Source organism: Rhyacophila brunnea, unplaced genomic scaffold (assembly GCF_057557595.1).
Source record: "Rhyacophila brunnea isolate RB1 unplaced genomic scaffold, BYU_Rbru_1.0 scaffold_2, whole genome shotgun sequence".
In the NCBI taxonomy this organism is placed as follows: Eukaryota; Metazoa; Arthropoda; class Insecta; order Trichoptera; family Rhyacophilidae; genus Rhyacophila; species Rhyacophila brunnea.
Window position 1 is genome coordinate 20,283,352 of NW_028232859.1, and position 19,968 is coordinate 20,303,319.

At 30.7% G+C, this 19,968-nt stretch overlaps 1 protein-coding gene across 1 annotated transcript in view; it reads left to right on the plus strand.

The window, feature by feature from the left end:
• Positions 1 to 312: 312 nt before the first annotated feature.
• The window catches only part of LOC147072019 (protein rolling stone-like), a 70,350-nt gene continuing 50,694 nt past the window's right edge, over positions 313 to 19,968 (plus strand). Inside the window, exon 1 of the mRNA XM_085946542.1 lies at positions 313 to 489. The gene's annotated coding sequence lies outside the window, so the exon portion shown is untranslated. The remainder of the gene's footprint in view (positions 490 to 19,968) is intronic.

The window sequence follows — 19,968 nt, forward strand, 5'->3', positions numbered from 1 at the left end:
TGTTAATACCTACCTATATTTATTATGATTTCGTGACATCAGTGTATTTACATAATCCTAATTTTATTATAATATTATAACTAAAAATATGTTACTACGTGCGATGCAGTCTTATCGTTATCAGTAACATCATTAAATTTGGTGCTTATTTCAACATATACATGACATGGGTATCTATATAATATATTAAAAATACATGTGTTTTTCATATTTTTCCAACATTGGCACGGACGCCTACTTAATCTCATATCAAAGCAATATCTATCTGATACTAAGCCAGCTTAAAACCAAACCAGTCGACTTGCACACCTCGCCGTGCATAAACGTCGGTATGTTAAAAAAACTACCGCGAAATACGAAAATATATTACCACGTGCGATTTTTTTTTAATTTAAGTGAAATATAAACAATACTAAATTATATTATAATAGTTCTAAACGTGATAATAACTCACATGTGTTAAAATTAATTTAGTGAATAATTTTTGTGGTATTTTATTATTTATTTTAATATCCCTAGTTATGTAGTGTTTTAAATTGTTTTTTTTTAAGAATTAGCTGGCATATTATAATAAACATAACAATAACATTTTTAAATGCTAATAACATAAACTAAACGCTTCATTGATCTATATACATGTATCTTATTTACTTACTAATTACGTTATACAAAATTAAAATAACTATATCTAGGCATAGCAGTCTGAAGTAGAAGTAATTTAATTAATAACAGCCAAGTCAAATAAAAAAACATCAAATTTCGAAAAATCGAATTCAAAAAAATATGCAAACTTTATCTTGATCTGTCGTGAAAATTCGAAATTCGAATTGGCAGGATAGGTAATTTTAACAAACAAACTTTGTATTTTACAACGTTTTTATTAGCTCGTATTCTTATTTGTCCGTTGGTTGTTTATCCAGTACAAATCTTGCAATCGATTTTTAACTAACTTCCCGACTAGCTACACATTCGAAACTTTTAGAATATATCAGAACACGATGCCAATACAGTCTTTTAATACTTTTAGCCATCTTTAAGTAGAATTGAATTAATTTTCAGTTAATTCTGTTTTGTATGAAAAATTATTTCGGAAGAAATCCGTAATCCAATCCACTATAATTGGTTGCTAAGTGGGTGGTCCTAGCCACTAAATTATTAATATATACGTGCGTTACTATGGAAATCAAAATGACACATCAGTATTTTATATTCGTTTGTTTGTTTGTTTGTTTTTTATTTACTTCATATTAAGTAAAAGTTTGAGCATATTGAGCGTAATAATTGAACAGAAAATTTAAAAACGTTGTATATAAAAAGTTCATTTAATCTTGTAATTTTTATTTTATATGTGGAGCCAAGTAGGGAAAGGAAATCAAACAAACATATTTTTAATTTTATATATATATATATTGGTAATTGATTGATAATTAGGTAATTGTTTTTAAAATCCATCAGATGAAAATTGGTAAATTTATTTCCCTATTTGGTAAAGATACAATAATTAATACTCCATATCGTTTATGTGATCGAGGTTTTTTGAGACCAAAAACCAAACCAAAACACAACCTACTTATTTTTAGGTTACAGTAGGTTGTGTTAGTTGTATATTTTTAGGTCTCAAAAGAAAACAATCCCCAAAAACTATATGTAGTAGGCACTGTATTTTCACACTACATTTTCATATATTGTCATATTAAATTTTCCTATTATCACTCCCATATAGTATTATACAAATTATTTTTACAGATTATTAAACTTTAAATGTAATATATTATTTTACAGTATACATTTTAATATTTCAATATTTTAAAATCACTTTAGTCAATGGTAAATATTAGTATAAATATTAGAATAAAAAAATTAATATACTTACTTACATAAAATGCTAAATGCAGTATATTTCCGTTTGCATCAAACAGTAGGTATAAAAATATTTTGCTTAATTAGTAAAGTGAATATAATTCGGTTTAGTCTCTTCCTTATAAAAAAAATAATGAGTAGCTCAACCAAAACCGTCCATCCTGTGGTTAAGTTTTATATAATTACAATCCATATTAAAATATAATATTAAAACACTATAATATATTAAACTAACTGTTAAAATATATTTAACTAAAATCTGAAATCATCGTATAGTACCTTCTTCTTCCACCCTGTCACGACCCAGCATTGAGGCATAGGGCAAGCACTCTCTCAGTCCATTGCCAACTCTTGCGCCTCCCACAATGTCAGACCTGCAGCACGTAGATCGCTTTTGTAGCACCGCTGCAGGGTGAGGGAGGGCCGGCCACGGCGACGGAACCCTTGAGGCTGTGTATATCAACTATTATCAAAATATTTTTTAGCCACTTTTTTAAGTACTTACCTATGATTCCATAATAAATTACCATTATGGTTAGTATATGCTTAAATCTTGCTCATTCATTTGAATGCTTATCTAAACATTCACTCTTCTGAGACCTCTGATTTTGAATTTATACTTCTTTAGGCGCGTTTGGAAAATCAGATCAGAATGTATTTTTGGCGTGTGACATGTAACACATAATTTATTTTTTCACACAAAAATAAACGCACTCGATTGGATTCGAACCACCGATTGTTCGGTTATCAGCCGAACGCACTACCATTACGCCACAGTAAGATACTTCAATCGTGACGATTATACAGTATAATATTATAGTTTAGAATTTTTCCGTTGCCTAGGCAGCGAATTTATTATTGTCGGCCATTTGCAATTCATTACGTCAACAAACTATTAAACGTCGTGTTACTTTAAAAATAAAAACAACGATAAATAATTATATAATTTAGTAATATAAGTTAAAGTGTATAGAAATAAACCAACAGCGTTCCAATAAGCGGTCCTTTTTCTTTAGTGTGTAATTTAACGAGATAATTAAGAGCTAGTCGAAGAATCTAGTTTATCACAAGTTTTGTTTTTATTTTGTTACGCCAAAGAAGTATAACTTCTAACGCGCGTACATAAGTACACACACCGATTTTTTTTATTATCATTTATTGAATTATTATTATCAATACTGTTTTTAAAGATACATTATTTTCATATGTTTGATTATCCACCAAGCATTGATAGCTAACCAACCGCATTAAATTACTAGTAAAATGTATCTATATATACGATGATTCATATGTGTAATAGTCACAAGTGCTTAATACTTGTTTTAAACAAGAAACTACATAAGTACACACTCAGAGTGGTTTTGCAGTTTTTTGTCTTGGACTCATTGATAGCAATTTATCCTGTTTCCACGAAGGCGAGTCACATTATACAACTACATATATGTAGCATTCAATTCAGTCACCTTTACCTTACCGGATTGAGTTTTCTTTGTAATACAATACAATTCAATATATTATAATATACATATGTAAACACAAAATTAATATGACTCACAGATATATGAATACAGGTAGTTTTATTATTTACTTCCTGCAATTTATTATAAGTGGTGAGTTCAGGCCGTTCAGGGTCAATACATTTTATCACAATAAAGAATAATTATTGATTAGTAGCATTGTATCATCCTAAGTTGGTATAAAACAATTAATGAAATGGTAGTGATATTTCAAATGTGAAGAAGAATACAAAAATATAATTGCTAAAGCCTAGTATTATAGTGTATTATACATCTGCCCGCAAACAAACTTTTATAAAAATATTTTTATTTATAAATTCCGAGTATTTGTTTGCATCCCGTCGCGTCACATGTGCAATATTTTAATGGACCACGTCCACGAGTTTCATTTTACTTTTTCATCATAATAATTTACGCGTGATGTTGTTTTGATTAAAGCGCGTACATTTTTATGATGTAGAATGTCCAAACTACATTGCCATAAATGTTTTGTGCACACATTGAGTTTGAAACAAATGCTTTTTCCAGTGCATTTACGTAGTTTACAGACTACATAGTTTTTTTTTGAGAAGGTTTATACTTGACTTAATTAGCATTTTCCAAACTGGGGGGCGCCGAGATTTATTTTTTAAATGTACTACCATAAAGTTTGGAAAACATTGGCGTAAACTGACCAAGATAACATTTAATTGTATTATAAAGACGCCAATACAAACTAATCGCAGTAAGTTAAGCAAATAATATATGTCTTGTATTTACTATGTCTAGCCTTCAAACATTCATTGTAGAATTATTCAATTTAAGGATTATTCTAATCGTTAGGAATTATTTGAACTAAATTTAATATTTTAAAAATTATATAACAATATTGTTTCTTATGTATGGCAGTGCTTGTTTGCAAGTAGTAATGTCTCGTATAAATTGAGAATTCATTTAATTCGTGATGATAATATTATATATTAACACGGAACCACGCCTATTTTAATTCCATAAAAAATATATACGAAACCATCAACAACCCAATATAAATTAATAGGGTTTTTAATCGAATCTCAAAAAAAACCACAAGGAAAATTTTTATTAGAATAAATTTGCGTGAGTGCACAGAACAGAAATGCGTAATATCGAAATAAATAATTAGTAATTAACTTTGAATCTATGCGGTTAAAAAATATTTATTTTCGTACTTGTAAATATTATTAACTTTGAACAACTGAAATGTTGATTATAATGATAAGTTGCAATCACATTTTTATAGTTTTCAAAAACCTTAGAGAAATATAACATAGGTCATTGGTTCGGCATCTTTATAGCATATGTAATGAAATCGATTTTTGAAAATAGGCACGTTACGTATACAACAAATTATATGAATATTGCCTTAGTTTTTCACGGTTGTTCGTTATGTATTTGGTTTTTAGGTAATCACTTTGTGTTCTTCCTCCATGTTTCCATATATCAATTGTCGAAATATGTCTAACTACACAACCATTTTTTAGTATACAACAATAATAGTAAATCAACCCTATTCATAGGTATACCTATATGCTTTTGGAAAGACGTACAGACGCATTTAAATTTACCACAATTTACGACTCTCCGGCATTAAAAACAATAATTCTGCTTACTATACATACATCCATAGCTAAAAGTCTGTAGTATCACCATCAAAAACCTTGACAAAATATACTTCCCAAACATAATATATATTTAAGGGCTTGCGCAGACAGAGAGCGGTCGGAGTTCTGCGTTCAACCGACCGTTGACCGCTAGCGTTCAGGGACAGCAGACAGGTGGCGGTCGACAATAAGCGTTCCATTTGTTTACAAACGTTGTACTGACACAAGCGCTGCATAATGCAAGACCGCTATATTCCGACTGCGAGTGGAAGTGAGAAAGCACCGCTGTTGCGTACTCACTCCCCCGTGTGGTTTCGCTCTATGTTGTGTGACTGCTCAAATTCCTATGACGGGACTGGACGGGAGGTACGGCGTTCTTTGTAATTCCGGGCATAGAACTCTAGAACTCTAGCGTTCCAATTGACCGGCGCGGTCTGACCGCCGGCTGTGTACCCATACAGTATGAAGTCCATACAGTACAAAGAACGCCGAACTCCGAACGCGGAACGCAGACCGCCTGACCGCGCTCTGTCTGCGCAAGCCCTTATATAATATAATATAATACATAATATCCTTTCTATCAAACGTAAAAAAGCTGCATACTTCGGCCTTATTTTCTGCAATAAGCCGAGAATTATGATTTACTCCAGCTCATAATTCAGGGAAGGTTGAGAGCAGCAGATGTGTAAGCAGAAGGAATTTCTTTTAGTTACGTAACCCATGTAAGTGGCTCTATATTCGAGGCGTTGGTGATCTGACAAGTTAAGACAGTCAAAGCACAATTTGATAAATGGATACCTAAGTCTTGGGTATCTGCTCCTGAGACATTCCCAGGTTTAAAAAAACTGCAGATGCTTCTCACTAAACATAGGGTTTCGTGATACGCTCGGTTAAGACCGAGTGTGCCTTAGCCTTTACGTGCTCTTCTCTCCTATGTAGACTGTCAACTTAAAGTCATATAAATTCAGTAAAAACACACCTCAGTACATGGCTGCCTCAGTATTGGGTAACTGGTCCTGAGATATAATATACTGATTCATTTTTTGGTGGGGCGTCAATCAATACCTAGGTTAGGGAGAAGGCCTACTGCAATATGATCGCCAACCTTCAATAGAAGACGGCACCAAAGGAAGTAGAAGGAAAAGGAAAGTCTTTAAAAATACAAAACGCAACATTTACTATCAAAATCTCTTACTTTACGGAGCTAACTAACTGTTAGGTTGATTCAACCAGCAAATTTCTTATTTTATTTTCAATTTCAACTTGTGATACTTTCTTTTAGAGGTCACAGTCGTCAGAGCGGAGTTATTCTACCGCTACAACTTTTACTTTACAGTCTTAGATACTGTTTGGATAAACCGTTAGACAATTCAAATCCGAGTACAGAGACCATAACATTATACATAATTATTATGATACTATTGACATCTCTGAAAGTATAAACTCATGACTCTCAGGAGAGACAAAGAGCATGTCATTAGTAACGTTTTCTTTGCGGTGAAAATGAACCCGCTGCATATTATTAAACATGGTTACATGTAAATTGTGCGTAAAATATTTCACCGTGGCACAGTTCGCCGTGAGCTTTCTTATCGGAAAGAGAAGACCGTATACTATACGGTCTCCAATTCACTATGAACATTAATTTAATTTTCATAACTGATTTTGGTAAAATTCATAAATTCAAGAATGAAAATTTAACATAACCTAACCTAACAAATAATCCAGTATATTGGTTATTTTCAAAAAGTGTTAATTAGTGTTATTTTCAAAAACCGACATGAATCGTGCTTTATTTAGACAAGAATTTTATGTCAGTAGGTACTATACGACCCAAAGAGGTTGGACTGTTTTTTATATACGGCCATATATTTCCGATAAACATTTATCATGGTGAAGTGTGCTACAGCGAACTGCATACGCAAAAGTTTCCGGACACGATTAAACATGTCTAGTCTGTATTTTTTTTTTACTAATTAAATGGTTTTGATCAATGACATTTTGATACACACGATGGCCTGTAAAGTCGTGGGTTCCAGGCTCGAATCTCAGGTCGGAAAATTTGGACCCAGAGTAGAAACTAATAGATTGAAAAAGTAGTGTATAATAACAGTTTCAACTCCACTCTGCCTTTTTAGAATCGAACATGATAAAAAAATGAATTGCTCTAGCTATACAACTATAAATTCGAAGTCAGAACTTTCTAAACATGAGATTTTTTTCATAAATTTACTTATACTACCTAATAGTGACGAAGGGTTGAGGTAGGCTGTTAAGACATAAATATAGCACACTAAACATTGTCATTCAAACGTATTTGTTTTCATTGAACTAATACTACAATGTAGAGATAGTGTTCGTTAATTTTCAAAATTCAATTAAACCCTGCCTAATCAAACCCATAGTAGATAACAGTCAAAAATATTCGTTTATCTATAAAATATCTAAAATATTCCATTAAACCATACATAATTTTAGGTATTTTATAGATAGAAGAATATTTTTTATCGATTATGGTTTGAGGTAGGGCAGGCAGGGATTAATGAATTTTAAAAAAACTAACCAACAACATCCGTAATAAATATGTATTCCTAATTCAACGAAAACAAATGCGTACCTATGACTGAAAAGGTGTGCACCATTTTTGTCGGATCGCTCATAGCACACTTATACTATTATGGTTTGGTCCTATGCATATTAGAATCAAGAGTGATATTTAAATATCTACCTGATAATAATAATATACATAAACTGAATATATTTATTTACCAACGATTCCATCTATATCTAGGTATCAGCGTTGCCAAACGTCTCGCTTTTTAATCAAAAATAGATTGTCCCGAGCGGGACAGCTAAATTCATGACTATTGAACAAATATAAATAATAATTTTAGGTTAAGACAAAAGAACTTGGTGAATAAATACGTGCACCGTGCGGGTACTTGGCACTGAAACATTCTATTGATGTGATTCCTAAAAATTCGAATGAATCAGTAGAGGTGCACAGAAATGGCACCAGTTATTCAAGTTATTAAGTTATTCCCGAAAAAAAGACTAATTGAAATTTTTAAGCTAATTTCATTCATTTTAATCTAATTTCTATACCGAACGGGTATTTTCTCAAATGAATTTAAAATGGTCAGCTGCAAGAATCACAATTCTGATGTTCTATTGAGTTAATAAAATCGAAATTACTATACGCATGTACTGAATTTTAGCCAAGTACAAAATAGGCGAGTGACGGGAAAATATTGTTTAATATTATTATTTTGATAGTTTAAGAGTTTTGTAGTTTGTTTTGTGTCATTTATGATTAATATTATTATAGAAGTAACATTAGATATTGAACTATGCGTTTTTTGGGTTGTCCCGCTTTTTGCTCCTAAATCCCGATACACTGCTAGATATATATTTTATTGATGTTATATTGAAGTACATATGACCTAGCCATACTTATTAATTTATTTCACAACTACACTTTACGAGCTTTTAATTCGCAAACGCTTCAATATTTTTATCGGTTACGCCAATTTACTTACACGCTCTTGTTTCGTTGATGACCTATGAAACTTATTAATGAATTTAATTTGATAAAGCTGCGTCCAGCCTAATCTACTGAAACTGTTTCGTAATCCGGTGGTCCTGAACACTAAATAATTGTCACTGGCTTACGACAAAAGAAGACGTATTTTTTTATTTTGGACAATTAAACGATTCTATTATATTATAAAGGTATAATATGAGGCACCAAGGCCAGGCGGCCTTTTATTCTCGTCATCTTTAGTTCTCGCGTTTGTATACATATTAACAAAGAGCTCATTACCCTTCATCGTGGGTCTGAGGAGGGAAAGAAAAAACTAATAATAAAATAAATAATTGACGGAATCAGCACTGAAAAAAAATATATCTACGCAAGATGGAGAGAGAATTAAATTGGCCTCTCTTTTATCTCCAACTGTAGAAAAATATAGACTAATGAGGCTTTAAGAGCAATACTGCTTGTGGTCACGAAAATTTGTTGTGTATGGCTAGATCGTAATGACATATTGTTAAAATCTTTGATCGACTAGTTTGGAAAGTCTGCTGTCACGTAGCTGTAGAATTTTTAGACAGTTTCAAGACGTGGCCGTAGAAGGTTTCCACGTTCAAGTCTTTATGAATAGTGGTATTGCGAATGAATCATGGGGCATCTGTGATCATTCGTCCCATAATACTAAGCCTGCTGTAGGAAAGGTGTTGTAGAAAATATATGCTAGATTTAATATGTAGCAATATGAATGAAATTACTTTTATGTCGACGAATAAAATATAGAGATGTTTTTGTATAGCCTGCGAAGCATTTAAAAAGGTTAAATTAATCAAAGGAACGCTACATAGATATTATATATACTTAGGCTGCTCTCCAGGTGTATGCCATTCTCGCAAATCCCTTGTAAATGCCACACCAATGATTATATTGTAAAATAGTACTTCATTTCATTTTCTTTGACACCAGCCAATACTAAAATAATTGCTTGTCATTATGACTTGTATGTATGACTTAGTTACCTACGTATATTATTTATTAATTCTTGACGTACGAATATATTAATACAATACAAATATAGATTTCCTGATTAAAACCTGTTTTATTATATTTCTACTGTGAGAAGTATCTCTATATATTTCTGGCTGTATATTTATAGGTATAGACCGAACGTCTCAAACTTCATAACCAAATTTAGTGGTTTTTTTTACAAACATTTCAACTATTCATAATTTGTTTTTTATAAGTATTATTTTTATTGGCTTAATAAGTAGGTGATAAAGTTTTTACCTTTTTTATTGTGTTGCTTTGTTATATAAGTTAGAGTTAATTGTATTCGTTGTCAGTGTATATTTGCCTTTTGGGGAGTGTACATATTGACTGAAGATGCCGAAAGGCGAAACCCGGATCGCAAAAAACTATTCAAATGGAATAGTACAAAACTTAAACACATTAGAATTTAATTTCAAATTCCATCAAGTACCTTCGGTCGATAGTATTAACATTATGACATAATAGTTAAATATGTGTTGTGATATTTTATTTAAATTTCCGTTTTAACCCAAAACAACGTTTTTTTAATTGAACACATAAAAAAATTCAAGTACATACATAGCAAGATAACAAACAATACATCAAAAAAACTTTACTTGGAAAATTATAAAGAAAATCACAAGTTAATTTGGTGATAACATTAATACTAATAGTTATAGCATTAATCTGATATTATAGGTTACCTAATTATATCTTTTTTTATTAATTATTAACCCATGAAAACAGTATGTTAAGATAATACGTGTTTTTTTTTTAATTTTTATCGATTTTATATTTGATGGTCACTTTGTGATTACTCCCAAATTCTTAGTAACACAATGTAATATAGTCAAATATTATCAACCTATGTCTCTGATCTTATTTATTTATAAAACTAATAATTACACCTGTAATTATCGTTTTCTTATGAGCACAATGTATTGTATATCTGCACGATTTCTGCACCTGTTTATTAACAATGACATAAAAAATATAATTACCACATAGTATTTCTAAAGCAAAATGCTTTTGCTTTTATTATTTCTTGGCAGATCACGTAGATTGCTAATTACTATTTAATCTAAAAACTATTCATTACTCATTTATAAAATTAAATATATCGGCAACTGTATAATACGTGGATTTTAATGTATATTTATGTGTGTGTACCTATATAAAATCTGAATCAATATTAATATTTTATTTGGAATGCACTTCACATTGATGTATTAAGTCGTGTAGTCACTGGAGTTGGCAACATCATAAAAGAACGGCAACTCGACTCGATACGCCGATAAAATCACAGAATAAAGCAATATCAGTTAACACAAAAATATGGGAGTGGTAAAGAGTGGTGGAGAGTAAGAAGGTACAATTCTTGAATATGGATGAATACGAAAGGGGGGACATGCTCGTCGGAGGTCAAAATTGAGTTTTTATTGTATTTTCAAACCATGATCCTGGACACTCCTTAAACGTTGTAGATAATCTAATTATATAATTTTGAAGCCTTATTATCCTTTATAGTTATTTTAAACATTTGATGACTGCATAAAGTATTTTTGTTACGTAAAATAGTATTCTTTTAAACCTCTCGCTCTAATGTTTTAGAATATAGTGATATTTCGGTACATAACTGTGCAGTGGTGTTAAGATTTTTTACATTTATTAATTTTTAAACGCATTTATAAAACCATTGGTATAATTTATTACGAGATAATTTTTGTAAAATATTGACGATAAAAAATTATATTGATAATCTCTGTGATCCCAAATTTGACAAGAATTAGGCATTTTATTATTCAAAAAATCGGCAAGATTAACACATTCGAAGATGATTCTAAAGATACTTATTATAAGCTATGTCTTCGACCATTCAATTGTGATAAACATCTTATGAATAATGATTGCTTTATAATAATTATTGACCTAAGAATAAGGTAGTGTTTTTTTGAAATACGCTATTTCTTTTGTCATTCCCTAGTGGTTAAGCTACAACATACGGCCGTAGCCATAAATTGACAAACTATAATTAAAGTAGGGAGTAAAATTATGTTAACGCGCGTGTTTGAACATGTACTTAACCGATTTTATTTTTTATTTTTTTTAAACGGTACATGTTCAAACATGCGCGTCAATATCATTTTACTCACTACTTCAATTATAGTTTGTCAATTTATGGCTACGGTCGTATATTGTAGCTTAACCACTGGGGAATGACAAAAGAAATGGCGTATTTCAAAAAAACACTACCTTATTCTTAGGTCAATAATTATTATAAAGCAATCATTATTCATAAGATGTTTATCATACTTGAATAGTCAAAGACATAGCTTATAATAAATATCTTTAGAATCATCTTCAAATGTGTTAATCTTGCCGATTTTTTGAATAATAAAATGCCTAATTCTTGTCAAATTTGGGATCACAGAGATTATCAATATAATTTTTTATCGTCAATATTTTACAAAAATTATCTCGTAATAAATTATGCTAATGGTTTTATAAATGCGTTTAAAAATTAATAAATGTAAAAAATCTTAACACCACTGCACAGTTATGTACCGAAATATGACTATATTCTAAAACATTAGAGCGAGAGGTTTAAAAGAATACTATTTTATGTAACAAAAATACTTTATGCAGTCATCAAATGTTTAAAATAACTATAAAGGATAATAAGGCTTCATAATTATATAAATAGATTATCTACAACGTTTAAGGAGTGTCCAGGATCATGGTTTGAAAATACAATAAAAACTCAATTTTGACCTTCGACGAGCATGTCCCCCCTTAAAGAATATGTTGTTTTCAATTGTTACGCCTGTATCACAATGTACATTAAAGTTTTCCATGTAAACGGAATGCGGATTCAATATTTGTTATATTTAAAGTCACTCAGTGGGCTTTTTATTTCATGCGTTTAATTACCTGACTGTCTAATTAAAGGCGGACGTGCTCAGCACGGGTCAAAATGGATTTTTTTTTCTATTTTCAAAGCATGATCCTGTACATACCTTAAACGTTGTAGATAATCTATTTATATAATTTTGAAGCCTTATTATCCGTTATATTTATTTTAAACATTTGATGACTGCATAAAGTATTTTTATTACATAAAATAGTATTCTTTTAAACCTCTCGCTCTAATGTTTTAGAATATAGTCATATTTCAGTACATAAATGTGCAGTGGTGTTAAGATTTTTTACATTTATTAATTTTTTAACGCATTTATAAAAACATCAGTATAATTTATATTGACATTATTATAGTGAAATATTTACGATTAAAAATTATATTGATAATCTCTGTGATCTCAAATTTGACAAGAATTAGGCATTTTATTATTCAAAAAATGGGCAACATTAACAGATTTTAAGATAATTCTAAAGATATTAATTATAAGCTATGTCTTTGACCATTCAAGTGTGATAAACATTCTACGAATAATGATTGCTTTATAATAATTATTGACCTAAGAATAAGGTAGTGTTTTTTTGAAATACGCCATTTCTTTTGGCATTCCCCAGTGGTTAAGCTACAACATACGGCGGTAGCCATAAATTGACAAACTATAATTGAAGTGGGGAGTAAAATGATGTTAACGCGCGTGTTTGAACATGTACCGTTTAAAAAAAAATCGGTTAGGTACATGTTCAAACACGCGCGTTAACATCAGTTTAAAATAAATATAAAGGATAATAAGACTTCAAAATTATATAAATAGATTATCTACAACGTTTAAGGTATGTCCAGGATCATGCTTTGAAAATAGAACAAAAGCTCCATTTTGACCTACGCTGAGCATGTCCCCCCTTAAGTCATAAACCGACGCTGGCTTCAAAGTCTCATTCGACTTCTACGACAAACTTTCACATTTCTATCTTATTAGTCTGTTCTGTGAGTGAGCAATATTTAAAAGTATAATAAAAAGTGATGATGTCAACTTTTCTCTGTACACGGTTTTAAAAAGTTTTAACTTAGATAATCTCGGGGAATATCTCGTGCATCTTGGCGACACATGCACCAGGTCACTGCCACAAAATAATCGCAGTACTTAAGTCGACACGTTTGCAGAATGCCTTAATATCCTGAGCTGTAGTTGATCCAGTTTGATTGCATTTTAATTAACACAGTCAAGCCATCCCAGGTCGTGTCTTCCTTCCTCTCTAGGTTTGTTGTTATTAGAATTATTGAGGGCTGAGTATCCTTGCATCATGAACCACCCATCGTTGACGGCTAATATATAGAATACATTATTCGGATGCCATATCATAATAGAATAACCATGCTGTAAAGACATGGGTGTAAGTGTGTAATAACGACTCTTATTACAAGATATAATATATAGTTCATTTTGAATAAAATATAAATAAATAATAAAAATCTATTACATTATTGTGTTCATTAGTTGTTTTATATTATTTTATGAGACATTACTACTATATTAATTATTTTTTTTTGTTTTCGTCTAACCTCTAATCTAAATAGTATCCGCTCAAAGTTGGAAAAGGCTACGAGGGCCCTTTTATTTTTTTATATGCTATGTCCATTAATAAGTCAATGGCTCGAGGTCACGTTTATGACCTATTAATAACGTAATAAATCAAATTAACGCAGTTTGAGTGTGTAGGCACATTTATCTTTACAGATATTATAATATAACTGTCTACTACTTATCAAATTACAGGAAAACCCGTTTAATTAAAAAGTACATTAAAAGAACTATTGTAATAAAATAATATACTTATGATATAATTATACTCTTTTTATATAATTTTATCCCTTTAGTATATTATATACATACTTGTGTGCAATAAATTCATATTTACAGTGTTGCTATTGGTAGGTAGGTATATCAAATATTTAATAATATTATCTATCCATCTTATAATCTACTATCGCACATGTGTTTATATTAATCTAAATATGCAATTAATTTCACTGTTCTAGACCAGGTTATCTTCTGTAATCGTAGCTATCATTAAAATTGTGAAATATCTACCATTTACGTATAATCTTTAAGCCACTATCCTTGTGAAAATCATGTTTAGTTACCACCTCCATCAGCGGTAGTCTGAATATTGATAAATAACATATAACAGAGACCTTGAGAGTCATTTACATATTATTAATATTTAATATTTCACAAATTTAATATTCATATGAAATACAACGATTTCATATAAAATTCAAATTCAACTTTTTCCGCCTTTTTACTGTTGTGTTAAATTTAAAACATACAAAAATTTGCCCATAAAAATCCCGTTCAATTTCTACGTATTTATTTGAAATATTCATTAATTCTATCATAATATAAAATGTTTTCATTTTTATTTAATTTATCAGGTAAAACGATTTCGGTGGAATGGATTATAATTATTATTAGCTGCATAAAACATTTCCACTACAAGCAAAATATTCTAGACGCCATCTTTCAATTCGCCAACTTACTCTATATTATTTTTTATAAGAAAACTAGTTTAAAATTATATTTTAGAATGAAAATTATTCTTTCTACTAATTATTTTATCACTTTTAGAATGGAAAAGAATGTACCCACCTTCAAATAATAATATTTTTAAGATAATAAATCATGGTAAATACAGAACGCAAAATGTTTCAATTTATCCCAAATTACGAGTCGATTACAAACTCCATTGAAAAAAATACTGATTATATTTTACTAAGTATATAATATATTGTATGAAAATATAATCCTTGTGTCTTCATTTTAGACTTTTCACACAACACCTTTACCCTTAAATAAAATTAAGTAATATTTTTTTTCATATGTAGCAATGTGTACAAGTGTTTTAATTTTTTATTTTCCTTCCTTCTTGGTACGCAAATAAATAAACGATAATATTGCCAACTGCATTTAAATAATTGTCATCACATTCATCCATCGTAACTGCACGAGACTAATACTTTAATTATTGTAATATATTTTCCCATTACAATAATTGTCACGAATTGTTTATACTATAATATAATAGCATGGACTGCAATAAATTCTATGAATAATTAAATGGCAAATTTCATCTCTCTCATGTCTCTCATCCGTGCAGCGAATCAAATGATGTAAATTTTGTAATTTGACAATATGGCAATTTTAACATAAAAATCACATTAGTTTTCACGGTTAGCACCTTTTTTTCAGCATTCGGTTGGTATAGTATTTCTGTTATTTTAAAATGTAGTATTACATTCATATATTATTATGATATTAAGAAACCAAAGACGATTACTAACAAACACAAAATCACTTCGCTTTATTTTGAATATATCATCGGTAGAGTGCGGTTGAAATTTAAATTTAAAATTAAAATCTGTGCAGTGTATTTAAACTATAAACTCTCACAATACATAATATAATACGTGGTATTTACATTGACAATATAATAAAAGTTTTTTTCCATTAAAGTAATAGTATTGTCTCCTGTTGTCCATTTATTCAGTGTTTACATACTTCTTACTTTAGTTTCAGTGTTTTATGATAATAAAACCTTTTATGATAGAAATTATTATCTAAATATAAATATACTATTATTAAGATTCAGTGGCGCACCCAGGATTTATTATTGGGGGGGGCAAGGAGGAGAATGTAAATTAGTCCGATAGGCTCTTTTTTTTCTTCATATAAATATTTTTACATATTTTCACAACACACGGCGATATATTTGTACAGTTTCTCCTAGTTTTTATTAAATTGGAGGCATAGTGGCGGTAACCGTTGAGCGTGTCATCAGCGACTGGCGGATTGGAAGTGAACAGCGACCATGCTGGACATGTGTACCTAGTATGCTAAAAGATTACTTAAATAATATCGGCTGTGCTACCCGCTTGGTCTAGAGCAGTGTTTCCCAAAGTGTGGTACGCGTACCCACTGGGGTACGGGGTGAGTTTGGTGGGGGTATGCGCTGCACCGGGTTATGGCTACGCCTGGTGCAACAAGCATTAATACAATATCCATGCTAGAAGGTTTATCGCATGCGGAAGAAGAGCAATTGTTGGAATTATTAGCTTCAGACGGATTCTTGCAAAATAAATATAAGGAGTGTACTTAAACATCATTTAGGTTGCAAATGCAACATGTGTATCCAGTTTTAACAGAGACATTCCTGAAATACATCTTGCCTTTTCCAACTTCATATCTATGTGAAGTTGCTTTTTCAGCATTTGTAGATATTACGTAAAGAAAAAGAAACAGCCTTTTGGGTGTGGAACCGCACCTCAGATTAAAATTAATAACCAATGAATGTTATTTTTTATAATATAACTTTTATTTATATTTTATTATGAATGAATTTTATTTTTCGTTTATTATTATTTTGTTTATGTACTACAAAAGGAATATATAAATATATTTTGATTGTTATTAAAGTACTTATATGCATTTTTCTTTGACGGGGAGTACTCAGTGTTACGAAAATTATAGAAAGTTTGGGGAACACTGGTCTAGAGAGCTACAATATTTATGCCGAATTCCACCGAAAAAAATGTTCTTTTGATTTACACCACCACCGTAGTGGGTGTAGTCGTTCTTTTCGCCGAATGTTTATCGTAGATTTTTGGTTTTTCAATATTGAGGTTCCAAGATATTAATCGAAAATGGACAAAAAAGTATTATTGCATTTAAATTATACACAACCTACTCAATACAACACAGCCTAATATCTCGTTTATCGGTCTTTTGTCTATTGCACTCGGTGTATCTACACCATGGCCCCCACATCCTGAAACGGGCCCTCAGGCTAGGGCAGTGGTCGGCAAACTGCGGCTCTTTGGCCTCTTGAGTGCGGCTCTGCCACAGATGCTCTCTGCCATATTTGACATGGCTACAAAGAAGAAGCAAAGAAAATGGAAGAGGATAACCGTAAATGTAATGTTGAATAGACCGAGACTTCGCGTTTATTCAAAACTTAAATGGCTTACCGACCTGTAGTTATGTGTCGGGAAAAATTGGCGCATTGAAATTTAGAAAGATACAACTAAAAACTCATAATTTTGCACTAAATATTCTGTCGATGATGCAAGGAAGAAAGTAGCTGAGGAGAAGAGTCAATAAAAATAAAGTTCTGTATTTAATAAATTAGGTACTGAATAAAATCTGTCAACAATGTTAATATTGCAAGTTTTGTGGTTAGTAAAAAGATTTCCAAGAGAGGAAATCAAGAGTAAATTAAGAAATCGATTTATTGATGACAACCTGAAATCGTGCTTAAAATTAAATCAACAACATACGAACCTGACTTACCCAAACTTTACAAGGAGATGCAAGGCCATTATTCACATTGAGTTTGTCAGTCATTGCCATGATTCAATTTTATGGATACCTGACTTACAATTTAATTTTCATTAATAAATAAGATCATTATTACGTATGATATTCAGTTTTATTCAGTGTACCTACCTATAATTTAATTAGGACTTAAAACTTTAACTAAAGTTTATTAAGTAAATTAACAGTGTACCTACTTACTACCTACGTATATAATTTAAGTTTAAGAAATTTGGCTCTCAAAAGAAATCTCAATCGTTGTACTGTTGATATTTGGCTCTATTGACTAATGAGTTTGCCGACCACTGGGCTAGGGTATTTGACGGGCCCCCTATTCACCGCTTAGATTAAAGGCAGTGTGAAATACTACATTAACGTTTTTCAAATTGTGTTTTAGTTCAAATCGAGGGTACTTGTACAGTGAATTATTGGCGATTTTCAATACATCTACTTTAATAATGGAGCTGTCGAGTATCGACACATAATAATCAGAAAATATATTGGACAATTATATAAATTAAAATGTTCACAGTCATGAAGTATATTAGCGCCGCAGGCAACTTTTTTTACTATTAAAGCTAATTTATGATGTGTGTTTATCTCACTTATCTGGTCAACCCAACACGCCAGGCCCCCCACAGCCCGGGCCCCCAGGCTAGAGCCCTGTCAACACTCCCCAGCCATGACCTATACCACTCCGGAATTCGGATGGACACCGAGAATTTCATTAGGGAACGGGTTGATTAGGGTCATTAGGGAACGAAAAAAAAATTTACTAAAAAGGGTGCTGGAGAATTACAAATCATTTTTTCCGTGTTGTTTGTCTAAGCCCAAGATATAGTTTATTGGCTTTCGATTTCAATGTGTAAAATCATTCTGATGATTTTCATATTTTGGATTATTATCCACTGTTATGATTATAGAACAACGGTAAAGTTTATTAAAATCATATATTGCATAGAGAATTAGATACCTACATGGGGAATTAATATAATAGATACACAATAATAATAATAAATGAGTATAACAAAATAACAGTTAAAAAGTGTAAAATTAAATGATATTAACATACATATGTAATATATAAACTAATATTTATAAAATCTTTGATATCCAAGGTTTTCCCTAGTATATAAAATATCTCCTCCAGTCCCCTGGATACCTCAAAAATATCCAAAACAGTGACTGCATTACATCTTTGGATTTATATTATAGTATTACTTCAAATCAAGTTTATAACGACATAAAAACAAAAATCTACATTTCAGATCTCAATAGGCTTTTACAAGCATTGGTTGTCAGCCTATAGGTACAACTGCATTAATATCCTAAAAAATAATTATTTCGTAGAGTTTGAATCCGGTTTCATTTTTTATGTTGTTAAAATTTTATCTACATAATATTGCAGTTAAACAATACGTTATAAACAAATATTTTCCTGTTTATACGGTCAATATAACGGATCTAACTGATAATGCGTTAATTCCTGACTGATAATATCAATTTGTAAATGTCACAAGGAAAACAACAACCGTAATAAAAAAAAACTATTTTCATGTGTGGCTTGGTATTACATTTAAACCCCGTATAATTAATTCCCCATATATAAACAATATTCTATGATTATTAATAACCGTCTTGTTTACAAAAAACAGCTTTTCTCGCGATATAAATGAAGGAAACTAGGAAGTATTTGACAAGTTATTAATTAAATCAATTATATTATACGGCCATCACAAGCTTCCGTGAAGTGTTGGCGCTGTGGTTCAGTCGAGAATTTTTTCTTTGTGGATATTTTCGCAATTTATTTGGAAAATTAATATCTGTACTACGTATACGGTACTTTTTAACCACAGTTTGGTAGTTGTAGTTACGATTAGATTATCTAAGTCGGGCAATATAGATTATTTCATTCTCATGAATTTTAAATGTTGATTAAGACAGATAACCGTGATTACTAAAATAACCGTTCTGAAATGAGGAACTCTCTTATAATATGTAGTACCTACTATATTTTTTTTGTTTTTTTTTTATTTTCATTTTATTCGTGTGTTGGGCAATTCTCACAAAATCATGTTTACACTTTCTCGAGAAATAATCTAGAAAAAATCTTCAAAAAATACAATTAA